Source organism: Anopheles gambiae, chromosome 3 (genome assembly GCF_943734735.2).
Source record: "Anopheles gambiae chromosome 3, idAnoGambNW_F1_1, whole genome shotgun sequence".
Taxonomy (NCBI): domain Eukaryota; kingdom Metazoa; phylum Arthropoda; class Insecta; order Diptera; family Culicidae; genus Anopheles; species Anopheles gambiae.
This window is the reverse complement of record NC_064602.1, coordinates 43,073,087-43,085,474: the sequence shown is the minus strand read 5'-3', so window position 1 is coordinate 43,085,474 and position 12,388 is coordinate 43,073,087. Positions and strand designations below refer to the sequence as shown.

The 12,388-nt window shown below is 44.0% G+C and overlaps 1 protein-coding gene across 2 annotated transcripts in view; it reads left to right on the top strand.

Moving 5' to 3' along the window:
- The window catches only part of LOC3292069 (uncharacterized), a 202,709-nt gene that overhangs the window by 55,532 nt on the left and 134,789 nt on the right, over window positions 1-12,388 (top strand). The gene's annotated exons all lie outside the window — the stretch shown is intronic.

Genomic DNA, 12,388 nt, shown 5'->3' with positions numbered 1-12,388 from the left:
AGCAACAGCAGTCCCATCTATTTTACCCAATTGCAACCAGCCTCCGGAAAGCAAAACATCCGGCTAAAAACACGGCAATTCTTGGAAGAAAATATCATCCAAAAATTACCGACAAGGTGAAACGGTACTCTGCTGGCTCGACGGCATCTTATGCCATGCGTTCCGTTCCACAGTTTAACCATAATTGGCTGCGGAAGGAAAGTTTGTCGGCAAGAAATTAGCGATAAGCACGTCACAACCTCTCAGCACAGGCGTAAGCACAAACACTGGCCAAGTGCCCGAGCTGCTTAATCCATCTCAATTGCGCCACGTTGACAATGCGGGCGTCGGGCCGGTCATTCATTTTCACTTCGATTGAGCGCACGTGCCCTGCCAGAAACGAGCCAAAGCTGCCAGGTACCGCTTACCGTCATGCTTTTATACACGCGCCAGGCTACCAATTATTCGGTAATTGCCATAGCGTCATCGTTAAAATTTTGTCACAACTAGTGAGCATCCAGGGAAGTTATTCTGTTTGACGGGTAACAACTGGCTACAACTGTATTGTTGCAAAGGAGTGCCAGATGAATGCGCCGTATTTCCGGTGTAAAGTATTAGCATTGAGGCTTGTATTCAAGTCTTTGTTCTGGGTGATGAGCGTGACGATGTCACGGACAAACTACCCCATCCCGCGTTTCACTCTGACATTAGTCGCCATCGAAAGCCTTCAATTAGTGTGGCTTCGATCCGGAAGGCAAACAGTAAGAACCTTGTTGAGCTTAGTGCCTTCTCTCCCGTAATGCCACACCGTGCGTCACTGGTTTTAATCGTTTAATGCCGCCGAGTGTTGCGGTACCTTTAGAAGAGTATAAATTAAGCTCTCTCTTCCGCAGGTAACGCAGGTTTCTTGATTCTGCGGCGGTTACGAGACGAGACCTAGTTGCCCGATGATGGTCTGGACAATGGACAATGGTTGGTTTATGCATCTGCCTTACTGTGGTCACGCACTTACACCCACACACGTATCAATTTCATCTGCAGCTGTGCTGTTTATCTAGAATTAAACAGCCCTTCCCCACTGGTTCTGGTCAAGCCGTGGTCGAAGCAGCTCTCTTGCGCTCTCCCGTGCTGCTCTGCAATTATCCTATCAAGATGATCGTCTACGTTTTGTGGTTTGCCGGGCCCACCCTTAACCACAAGGCCAGATAATTGCTCTGCAGTTCATTTTTGTCCGCACTCCTTACTACCCGGCACAGAAGCTAATTAAAACAATTTACGCAACAGCGTGTTGCTGTGCCGTTCATCGGTTGCTGCCGGATAGCTGACGGTTAGTTGACATGCAGAAAGAGCTGCTTGCGGTTACCATCGAGCCATGGAGCCATGGAAGAAAAGCACAAACATTAGCATTAACACCTCCCGGAAAGCATTGAAGGTGCGCTTCTAACGACACACTGCTATGCTTGACACGTGCTACGTCGTACGGAGGTAGCAACTTAGAAAGCATCCCAGCAAGTTCTAGTCTGTCCTCGGAACCATGTTTCTTACCTTAGCGATGCGCGTCACCATTCAGCCCGGGAAGAATGCAAAGGAAAGAAGCAAAAGCGTTCGAGATGTTCACTGCACAGTAAATTGCGACCGTGCCGAAACGAATGACAGGGATTTATTCCCCATTTCCTGTGATGCGCTTTTGCATGCTCGTCGTCGTCGTCGTCGTCGTGTCTACGGGCATCTTGAGCGACCAGTTTCCGCAACCGCAAGAAATTTCACAGCTCACAAGAGTCGACCATAGGCGTTGGTGTGACGCCCCGGTTTCTCGAGCCATATGCAACGCCGAGCGGGGTGGCGTACTATCAACGGGGTGCTATGCAGCGCCACAACGCCATGCAAAAGGACATTCGCGTGTCATCGAGAGCAACGAGGGGTGGAACGGGCCACCAGACCCGGAGCTGAGGAAGCAAAAGAAACCAAATATGTCACGAAGGAAAATATGTTCCTTGACAGGAGTTACGCGCCAGCAGCAGCAACAGGGCGCGACAGTGGTGAGGCGCTGCTCGGTGTTGTTGGTTTCGTTCTCGGAAGGCACGATGCCGACGATTTCCCGGGAAAGGCCAACGTTGGGTAAATATTTTACCGCGTCGAAGAATGTCGTCAGGGATGGCACATACACGGAGAGGGGGGAGGGCATACCACCCGCATGTGTAAACATTTGTGCTGGCACAATGTTAGCAGAGTGTTACCATTTTTCCGGGGTGCTATGTTGTAATGTGTGAGCAGTGTACGCTTAGCATGTTTAGCGGTAGCAGCGACGTTCCTTAGCATGCGCCAACCCCCCGGCGAACAAAGGCGAGATGAATAAGTAAAGCTAACACCGTTCTATGGTTGATTGTTATTCATCCGGGATTCCGTTCCGTTTTCCAAAGAAAAGATAAAATATTGGTCCCGCTAATGGTGTACGGTGAGTGGAAATTGAAAAGTTAAACGCAAAATTTAAAGCCCGTTCTGTGACACGTGCACGTATACCGAGCGAAATTTCTCATCTTCATGGAAAAAGAATCTCGCTGCAAAAAGGAAGCCCAGATTGTTCTTCCCCTACCGCAGTCTCTCTCTCTCTCTCAGGACTACGAATAACTAAACGACTTATTTTCACTTTCATTCCTCACCGGCAGGTACACATTCCGGAGTACGTTTTTGAGCAGTTAGAAGAAGAAAGCTCTCACCTCACGAGTCCCAGGCAAAGCGAAAGCTCTTCCCTTGTGGAAATAACCACCAGTTCATCTAAATCTCCAGCAGAACCTCCCACAAAATTGACTACTCTTCCGTGAGTGGAAGGCAAAAAGTTACCCCGAAAACGTCTCAACCGGCAAAGCTGGAGCTAACCCGCAGGGCCATTGGCAGAAGCCGGGCAAAGCCGTGCAAAATTATTTTCCTCAATTATCGTGCACCACTCCTTGCCTTGGTCGTACTTGGCAACTGGAACAGGTTTTCATGGCTAGATTTTTTGCCCTCCCCAAAACCTACGATGATAATTTGCCTCACCACATCACAGCCTTTCTCTACCGGACTGGACCTGCTCCGAAGAGGGGTACCGTATGGTCCGTGAGCTGTGAGTGAGGTTCAAGTTTATCCATTATTCTTCCCCCGGCAGCGATAAGCTGAAGATTTTGACTCACCAAAGCAGCCGCCAGTAGGTCAAGACCGGGTCTATGCGCGCACACACAGCACAAACGGTGGGAGCTTTTGTGCCCGCACGGTGGTGGTCGCCCTTTTGCTCATGCCGCGCCACACTTTGAAGCTTTCTGGTGCTGTTGTTCCATTTTTGCGTGGCAGTTTTATGATGCTCCATAACCGCTTTTACCGCTGCAATTGGACGTGTTTTTCTTTGAACCAGCAGGTTACCATTTCATCTGTTCTCTGTCCGTCTTCTGTCGGAATGGTGTGCGGTTGGATTGTACGATCACATCAGTGTCAACTTCATCTTCTTGGGCACCTGTCGGTGCGATGTTGCTCGCGGTTGCGCTGGTTGATTTGCCTGCGTGAGGTGTTTTTTTTTTAAAGAAGGACGATTTTTGTCTTCCAGCTTGGGAAGAAATTGGATTGTTTTACCCATAGCATCTGAAAGCGGCAAACGGTATTTTGTTTCTGTTTCCCCTGAGTACACTATGTTTTAGCTAGTTTTGTTGGACGAGTCAAAACTAAACAAACCTTAAGAAATAGTTCCGGTATGAGATTCTACAAAACAAAAGAGAAGATTGGAAGGTAATGCAGCGGCAAATTAGCTTGTCGAGTAGGATAGTATTAGAAAAGGATTATACTAATCTCAAAAATCCTTCCTAGTAATAAGACGAAGTATAATAAAACTAGCAAGAAAAGTAGCATAATGATGAATATTGTGATACAAACATCGAATATTCTTGTAAGGTAGAACAGTTGTTGAAAATTTGATAAATTGAGAATGTTTTTGTTTGTATTGTATTATTTATTATATTGTATTGTATTGTATTGTATTGTATGTTTTAATTGCTTCTAAATGTGTATGGTTCTTTGTGTTACTGCTCTGTGTTTTGTGTTACGCAAAGGATACGAACGTTTTGTTTGAAATTTTAAAATTTGCGTTCTTAGGTCCATTTCCATTCGATTGAAGTGTAACAAAAAATATTTATGCTACCTCACAAAATACTCAAACAAAGCCACAACGATTTATATACCAAATCAAAGTATATTGTGTCTCTAAAAAAATGAGCGAATTAAATGGTAAATGTAACCGCGCGGCTACATGAGGTGAAATATACAGCGAAATGAACTATTTGACTATTTCATATCAAATTTAAAATTTTGAAAGAAACACTGCGCAAGCTTTAAAATACAGGTTATACAGGTTTGAAATGAATTGCAAATGAATGTTTGAAGATGCTGTAATAAAATTTGTTTATAGTAATTTTGAAGATGCTATAATAATGGACATCTACTATCGCCCATTACTATACAAAGTCTACTAAATTTCCTACGCTATTTCCTATGCTGAATTCCTACCATATTTACTGCGCTAATTCCTATACCATTCCAACGCTGCAAATTTTCTATCGAGTATGGTTTGTGGACTAAAACTGGAATTGTATCGGTTCCAGACCCGGACCAATTATTGTTTCGAATCCGAATCCAGAACAGTTCCAGTTACTATTCTTGAAAATCATTGAAATCGGGAGCGATTTCTGCATCATCATGAACCTATGATCGGTTCCAGGACCGGTATGGGTTCAGTATTCGTTCTTTTATGGGGTTCCTTTCAGGTCCAGTACTGAGATGGATGCATGAGTATTTCTAGGACCGATATGAATTAATGATAAGTTCCAGGGCATGTATAGACTCATGATCGGTTCCAGCATCGGTATGGGTTCATGATAGGTTCGAGGAAGGGTATGGGTTTGTGATCAGTTCCAGGAACGGTACGAGTTCATGATCGGTTTCAGGACCGGTTGGGGCTCATGACAGGTTCAAGGGCAAGTATGGGTTCATGATGAGTTAAAGCACCGGTGTGTGTTTATGATAGATTCCAGGGTATGTACGGATTCATGAGGTACAGCTTTCTGGACCGGTATAGGCTCATAATCAGTTATTTGACCGGTATGAGTCCAGTATCGGTTCCAGGACCGTTATAGGTTCAGTATCAGTTCCAGGACCAGTATAGGTTCAGTATCAGATCCAGGATCGGCATTAGGTCATTTGCAGTTCTTGAACCAGAATATGTAATGTATTAGTGTCAGGATCAGTATGGGTTTGGCTTTGGTTTTAGGTCTCTTAAGGCCCGGGTCTATGAAAATGTTGCGGGAACATTTGTTGCCAAATCGTATGGACGAACTGTCAAACTCATGTTGCGGGAACATTTCTATTGCAAGTGAAACAAATCGATTTGTTTCTTGTTTATTTGTTGCAGGAAGATTTTCGAACTTGTTTGCTCACCAAAACGGATAAAAAATCATTTCCACTCAATTTTAAAATGTTTTAGTGAGCAAATTTGTGCACAGTTTTTGAAATAAATAGGAAAATCCATAAATGCTGCCACAACATGTTCATAGACCCAGGCCCAAGGGGTCGTCAGAAGTATCTCATATGAATTGGGTTCGGCGTATTTTTAAGAGTAAAATGGATCTTTTAAAATTATTTGCGCAGCCCTGTAAGCTAAATGAACTAGTTATAGAAAAATATTGCGTCGTAATTATTACAGCGTGTTGGCATGTATTAATTTATCTATTTATTATTTGCATTTTATTATACGTGTCCTAAATTAAACTAAACATAAGAAATAGACATCCTTAAGATCAAAGTCTCATCTTAGACTGATGGTTGAAGTTTTAAACTGTCACACCACTAATACTCACTTCACCCGCACCAACTGCAATTTTAATAACCTGTCATCACATTTAGTTAAAGAAAAAGCAACCCTTTGCCAGCAAAGATATCATTCCGACGGTGGATGCTTCAGTGAATTAAAAATACATTCCGTTTGCTACTGAAAATGGTTAAACTTTGACATCCGACCTGACCTGAGGCTGGCTTCATCCTGAGGTCATATTCGTGTTGAATTAAATATGATAAATTTAGCACACACACTTTCCCACTCACTCTTTCACGCTGGTTGTATGTGCTCCGAAGGCTTTTGGGTACCGGGAAAGCAGAATTTCCCACACCGGCTTGGGGCACCGGAAGTAGATGGTTCTGATGACTTTCACCCATCTTTTTCGGTGTAATGCCGTAGAAGGAAGAAGCCGAAACCATTCTCGAAACGCTCATCACCTAACCGTCGTTTCTTACAGCTCTTCAACTCTGCAACGGATTATCCCGGGCGTATGCCCGGGCGTTGTACGCATCGTCAGAAAACCGGGCTCACTTCTTTTACATTTCCGGTTGGTCCGTGAAAAACCAAAATCCTCCACCAATATTATTTATTCATGCATGTACCCCCCGGGCTAACCGTACGGATCCCGGGTCCGGGATCGGAATTCAGGTCGACGCAGGATTCAGCAACCGATGCAGAAGTTTCCACCGGTTTGCGCTCGTGCTCATCACTGCCGGTTTCGCTTCCGGAAGGGGTTTCCAGCTTGCGTACTTTGCTGTCCGGAAGCATCCTATGCGAAAACTGCGTAACTATTTCTCGCCCACACCAAAGCGAAACCGGAAGTCGGGGCCCCGGTGTTGGCTCTACTCCACTAAATGACGCATACGAAAACGAGCAGTACCTTCATTTTCGAGGGAGATGGAAGGTATGGCCGGGAGGGCCTCGGAACTCGTTACTAAGATGACCGAAAGGGGGGAGCGGGGGCAAAGTGTGGTGGTTTATCTTTGATGTCTTATGGCGAAATGATTCCCAGCCTCGGATTCATTACGAATGCAGTTTTGATTTATGCAACTCATTCCCTGGTTGCATGAATGGTTGTGATTTTTAAGGGTGGTGGTGGCCGTTTGAAGTGAAAAGCTTTACGTGCAAATCACAGATCAAAATTCAATTTTGCACCAACGACCACATCACAGGGCAGTTGGGAATGGTTGTGCATCCAGTTTTAAGTACCCTTTCGTGTGTCCTGTCTTGGTGGCATTTTCTCACAACGCTATTAAGCGTGGTGATGGTGGTGGAATGAGATGAGATTTTTTTATCGTTATTATCGTACCCTATCGTGTGTGTGTGTGTGTGCTATTTGGCTGTGGCAGACGTCCAATTACGAAGCCCGTTACAATCGTGGAACGTGTCTAATTGAACAGTTCCGTAGCGGTGGCACTGCCATAAAAGAGAATCGAACCATTTCAATCCACCAAACAGCACGGTTTCGCAAAGTCTGCTTTACGGTAATTTCGGCAACCGTTTGAAAAGCAGCAAACGCCGATTAACGAAGGCAAACATGTTGGTTCCTCTCGAACCTAAAACTCCTCCACACGCACGCACGCACGCAAAGGCAATCGAAACCTACCCAAGCAAAAGCTCTCAAACGATGCATTAGAGCGGTGTTTAACTAGCACACGTTCTGGCACGTACCTCTTCTAGTACGCCTAAATACGAATGGATCTAACGTGTGAGCGGCACAATGCAAACACAGAAGGGCGCGCTGCTGTGTATACGTTCAATGATAGTAATCAAGCATGCGTTCTTTTCCAATCATTTATCCCGTCTGATAAGTCGACATGGGCGATTTTTTGCTGTTGATACGGCACAGACGCTCATACGTATGTGGTGTAAGGCTTCATCTGCTCAACACCGGTGCTGTGCTATGGCACATCATCGTTCACCCAACAAACGAAAGCACCACCACTGCACACTCGTTTTGTTCTATTTAGATGAAAAATTATGCATGAACCCACTACTGATGCAACCGTAATCATTTATTTGTAAGAATCTGCTTCTAGACCTCAACGTGGTCCTAGCCCGAGCCCCGAACTTGCAGTGCATGTGTGTACGTGTATGTGCAAAACCAGTGCCATAAGTGCAAGGATGCATCTGGTTGTGTCAGAGGTGGGCGTAATGTTGTAGTTCACAATGCACAAAAGCGAAATCGTACTTCTGATAGACGATATGAGTGGTTCTGGTGTGGTTTTGCGGTACAATCGGTACCCTGCACGATAATCCTATTCGTGTGGGGTGGATTTCATCTTTCTTTATTAAACGCTCCCATAAAGGCAGGGCGCATCTGCACCTCATAATGGCTTACACGCTGTGGTGTGGTGTTTAATTCAATAACTTTGGTTGGTAAACGGAAATGTAAATTAGTCAAAATTATTTGCAGAAGTAATACATCTTAATAATAATTGTGTGGCAATAATAAATTTACAATGACTATACGATATTCGTGGTCTAAGTAGCTCAAGAACTATCCTACACTATACATACACTATGAGCATATTAAAACATGCTTAAAGATGATTTGTAAATCAGTTGGTGGAACGGATAAAATTTTAAGTTTGAGAACAAACTTAAACTTCGAGACATGAATAACTACTATAGAACATGTATAACAAAGATATCGTATCTAATCGGTGCTTTTCATCTAATTGATCCTTTCGATCTTCATAGTAATTATTAATTAATCTCATTTCACATGCTTTTGTTTTCAATCAAACTTTTTGAAAGCTTTGCAATGTTTTTGAGATGGTGGTGCAGTACGCTATCAGAATCAAACAAAACTATTTTTTAAATCTTTTTAATTGATCCATTTATTTATTTATTACTTCTTTATAATCTCTGAGTTCACAAAATGGCACAACATAATTTACAAAATAATGTACCCAGACTACACACGCCAAGCGCGCACAATACAATCAATTACTTCCGATACGCTGCATTATTATACGTATGCGCTCGGGAAATGTTTTCCAAACTCAATGTTGTGGGATCAAACAAATCAAATAATGATGTGTATTACCAATACTGCTGTTGTTCACCGGTATGCTCAGCAAACATCAAACGATACCCCAAATATGCACCCCACCTTCTGCGAATAGAATGCCAATAATGGTCAAAATTGGGGTAGCGCATTTCCCCCCCGTGTGGTAGCAATTGTGCAAATATTTTCTATATTTTCTGCAAAGCGTTCGGGTTTATTTTGGTGGCCCCTTCCATTACCATGTATACGTTCCTTCGTCCACCACTGAACGAGATAGGGGTTTTCTCGTCGGAGGATCACAATAAAAGTACTGGCAGCGTTTTCACAAGCACCTGTTGTGGAATTTCTGCTGTGCTTCGTTGAATGATAAGTGCTCTATTTGGTGGCTCTTGGAATTATTTGTGCTCTTGTATTACGGATTTTGCTTAACATCGTTTACCAGTCTGGGAAGCGTCTTGATAGCATCAGAGCTTTTTGTTTGTCTGTAAAAATATGTTGAATTGTATTATAGTGGGCTGAAGGAATTGATTTAAAAAGCAGACAATTATTTCATTTTTTATCTACTATTTTTGCTCTACTTTATCTCTGCTCGGGTCAATATCAAATTTCAGTAATAAGGTTTACAAAGAATAAATTCTAACAACTTTTCAAGATGCGAGCTTTCTTGTGAACAAGATCTTTAATCAATCAAACAGTATAATGTCAGTATCGCCATTGAAAGAAACGATGCGCTCTAATTGTTGTTTCGGAACAAGCTGGACAAAATAAATTGTTAAGACATTTAGAACTGTATCTTCAACCTGAAAATTCAACCTGGATTGTAATAAATACATTATGAGTCGTTTATTCATTTTTAAAGCTGCAATACTTCCGTTAGTATGGGTGTTCACTTTACTCCTCGTTTTCATCGCTATCGGACATCATCATCTTTCATTAACTGCAAGACCTTGCTGATGGTTTCTTTATGCTCTCTTGAAACACTCTACTGCTGCCACCGGCTAACGTTTACCTATGAGGAGCGCTACGTCTTTATTCTGGTACGAAAACAATGAAACCATCCCAGCGAAGAACCATGGTTGATTTGCTGTTGCACTTTGTGGAGTATGCTCCCGGCAGGTTGTGCAAAACCGGTTAAAAAACGGCTAAAAGGTGCAAATACTTGCACTGCAAAAGATACACTTGCCATCGGTGCCCTCGTTCCGTTCACGCGCAGCTTTCAGGATAAACGTTTTTTTGCACACCGTTTGCACCACTTTTTCCTTCTTTGCACCCCGTAATGCAAGCTTTCGCAAGAAGCAATTATTGTTTAGTCATTTGCTCACTAGCACCACCACGTTAGCTTTGGTTGGTGATGGTGGTGGTTACCTCTATCACGCTTGGCTGCCTTTCGAAGCAGACACACCGAACTGCCGGTGAAACAGTGGATCGTCGTGTACGTCGTACGTCGTAAGCTTCCACCATTTGGAACGGTTATCCTTTTCCGGGGTTTGATACGTGCCGACGCTGACCAGCGATGGATAAATGTAGGAAAAAGTAATAATGAACCATTTTTCCCGTCAGCCGGGCGCTAATGGATCGTCACAAAACGCTGTCACAGTGGTACGGTGGTGGCTTTTGTTTCTGCAATGGGTCACGGAAGACGTGCCGATGCTCTGTGGTTTAAATGTTGTTTCTCGGATTGTAGGATCTCGACGTTTGGTTTGAGAAAAAAGGTCTTCTGGGATGGTAGCACAAGAAGTGATGAATGCTGTATTTCTTGCTTCATAATGCTTTATGAAGACTTTAATGTGGTGTTGGTGGGTAATTTCTCAACATTTCTTAACTGCAATCTAAGTTTTGAGTCAAATAAACATGATTCAATGAAAAGTATTAAAGATGATTTGATAGAGTTATTGTTTCGAACTTTAAGGAAGAAATTTGTTCCAATTTCTATACTCTCTATAAGTTTTGTTTCTGCGGGACAAAAACTTTGCTCCGAAATCACTAGAATCGTTTTTTCACCATTGGGTGCTTCAATTCTACCACAAGTGACAACATATCGCCCACATAAGCCGCCTTTAATGGCATTCATTTTGCTTCTTCTTGTACGTGCGGCAACAACAAATAAAAAACTCCTGCTCCATTTGTTGCCAACGATCTACGAAACGTGAAACGCACCCTTGCACCCTATTGTTTGACCGCTGCGAAAAGGATAAATGGATGATACGCGGCGCTAGGACGCCATCGCCCAAGGTACGCTGGATCAATTGCAAAGGCAAAGCCAAATCCCAAACCTTCCTGCCGTCGAAATGAAGCGGAAAATTATCTCACAATGTGGCGGCCGTTTGTCCGTGCACCGGTGGGGCACCATCGGTTCCTTTTCCCCGTGAAGCGTTTAATGGCGCTTGAGGCCATTTTGTCACCCGCGGTCATGAATTAAAACGCATCAACATCCGGAACACGAACCCGCCGCCGGCGACGATACTCCGAAAACCGACATCGATTCCGTATGATGTGCCGAGAGAAGTTGAGGCCATTTATTACTCGCTCGCCCTCATTCGCCCTGGACAACCACACACTGTATAAAGGCGGTGACAAGAAGCGTAGAACGTAGAACACGGTAGATAGCAGATACCAGGGAAGAAGAAAAAAAACAATCTCCAAGTCCGTGGGTGGCATGAGAGAAGAAAAATGGCCACTGCGCGGCTCGCCACCACCGTTGGGCGCGTTGGGTGATGCCGATGCGGCCATTTCTGGCAGTGACGTACGAGTGTCGGGCAATGATTCGTTAATAAATTATGTGCTTCCTGGTGTGGTGGTGGACTCGCGCTTCCCGGTAGACTAATGGCGATGAGACGGGAAAGTGAACTCCCGCCACCGTACACGCCGGCACGGCCGGAACAATTTGTGTGGCGAGCTGTTGATTATCATCGTAATTCGTTTCAGGCGATGGGTGTAGGGGTGAATGTGTTTTTTTTCTTTCTCACATCTTCAACTCTTGTCGCTCATTTTACGCAAAATGATTTTTTTTTTTGGTGTTATTCAGTACACATTGTTTATGTATGCACGCATTGCGTGTGGTTTCCAGCGACGACGACTTCATCATCTCTGGATGACACTTGACTTGATTATGATTCCCGGCATTGGTTGTGTACACACATACACACACACACCAGCTCCAAACACCCGATGGGAGTCATTAAATGCTCCGTCCAGAAAACCACACTTACCGGACAAGTGTAATGAAGTGGCCGGCTGTGGTTTGCAGCTGTCTATGTTGTGTCCCGGGCTATGAGACGCGGGCGCGCGTCGAGGTCCGTCAGGGCGGTGGGTTTCACTAAAAGTGTGATTACAATGATCGCACCCATTATGGAAATGGTGGATATTAATTATTGATTGAAATGTGGAGTAACCGGTATGCAAATCGGGATGAGTTGTGTTCGCGACTCGTGGTGATTTGTAGCATGCTCCCGGAGGAGGATTAGCGGATGTAAATTATTGGCCTACATCAGTTTATACGGCAATTATGCTGCATGTGATGTTCCGTACTCTCATGTGATGTT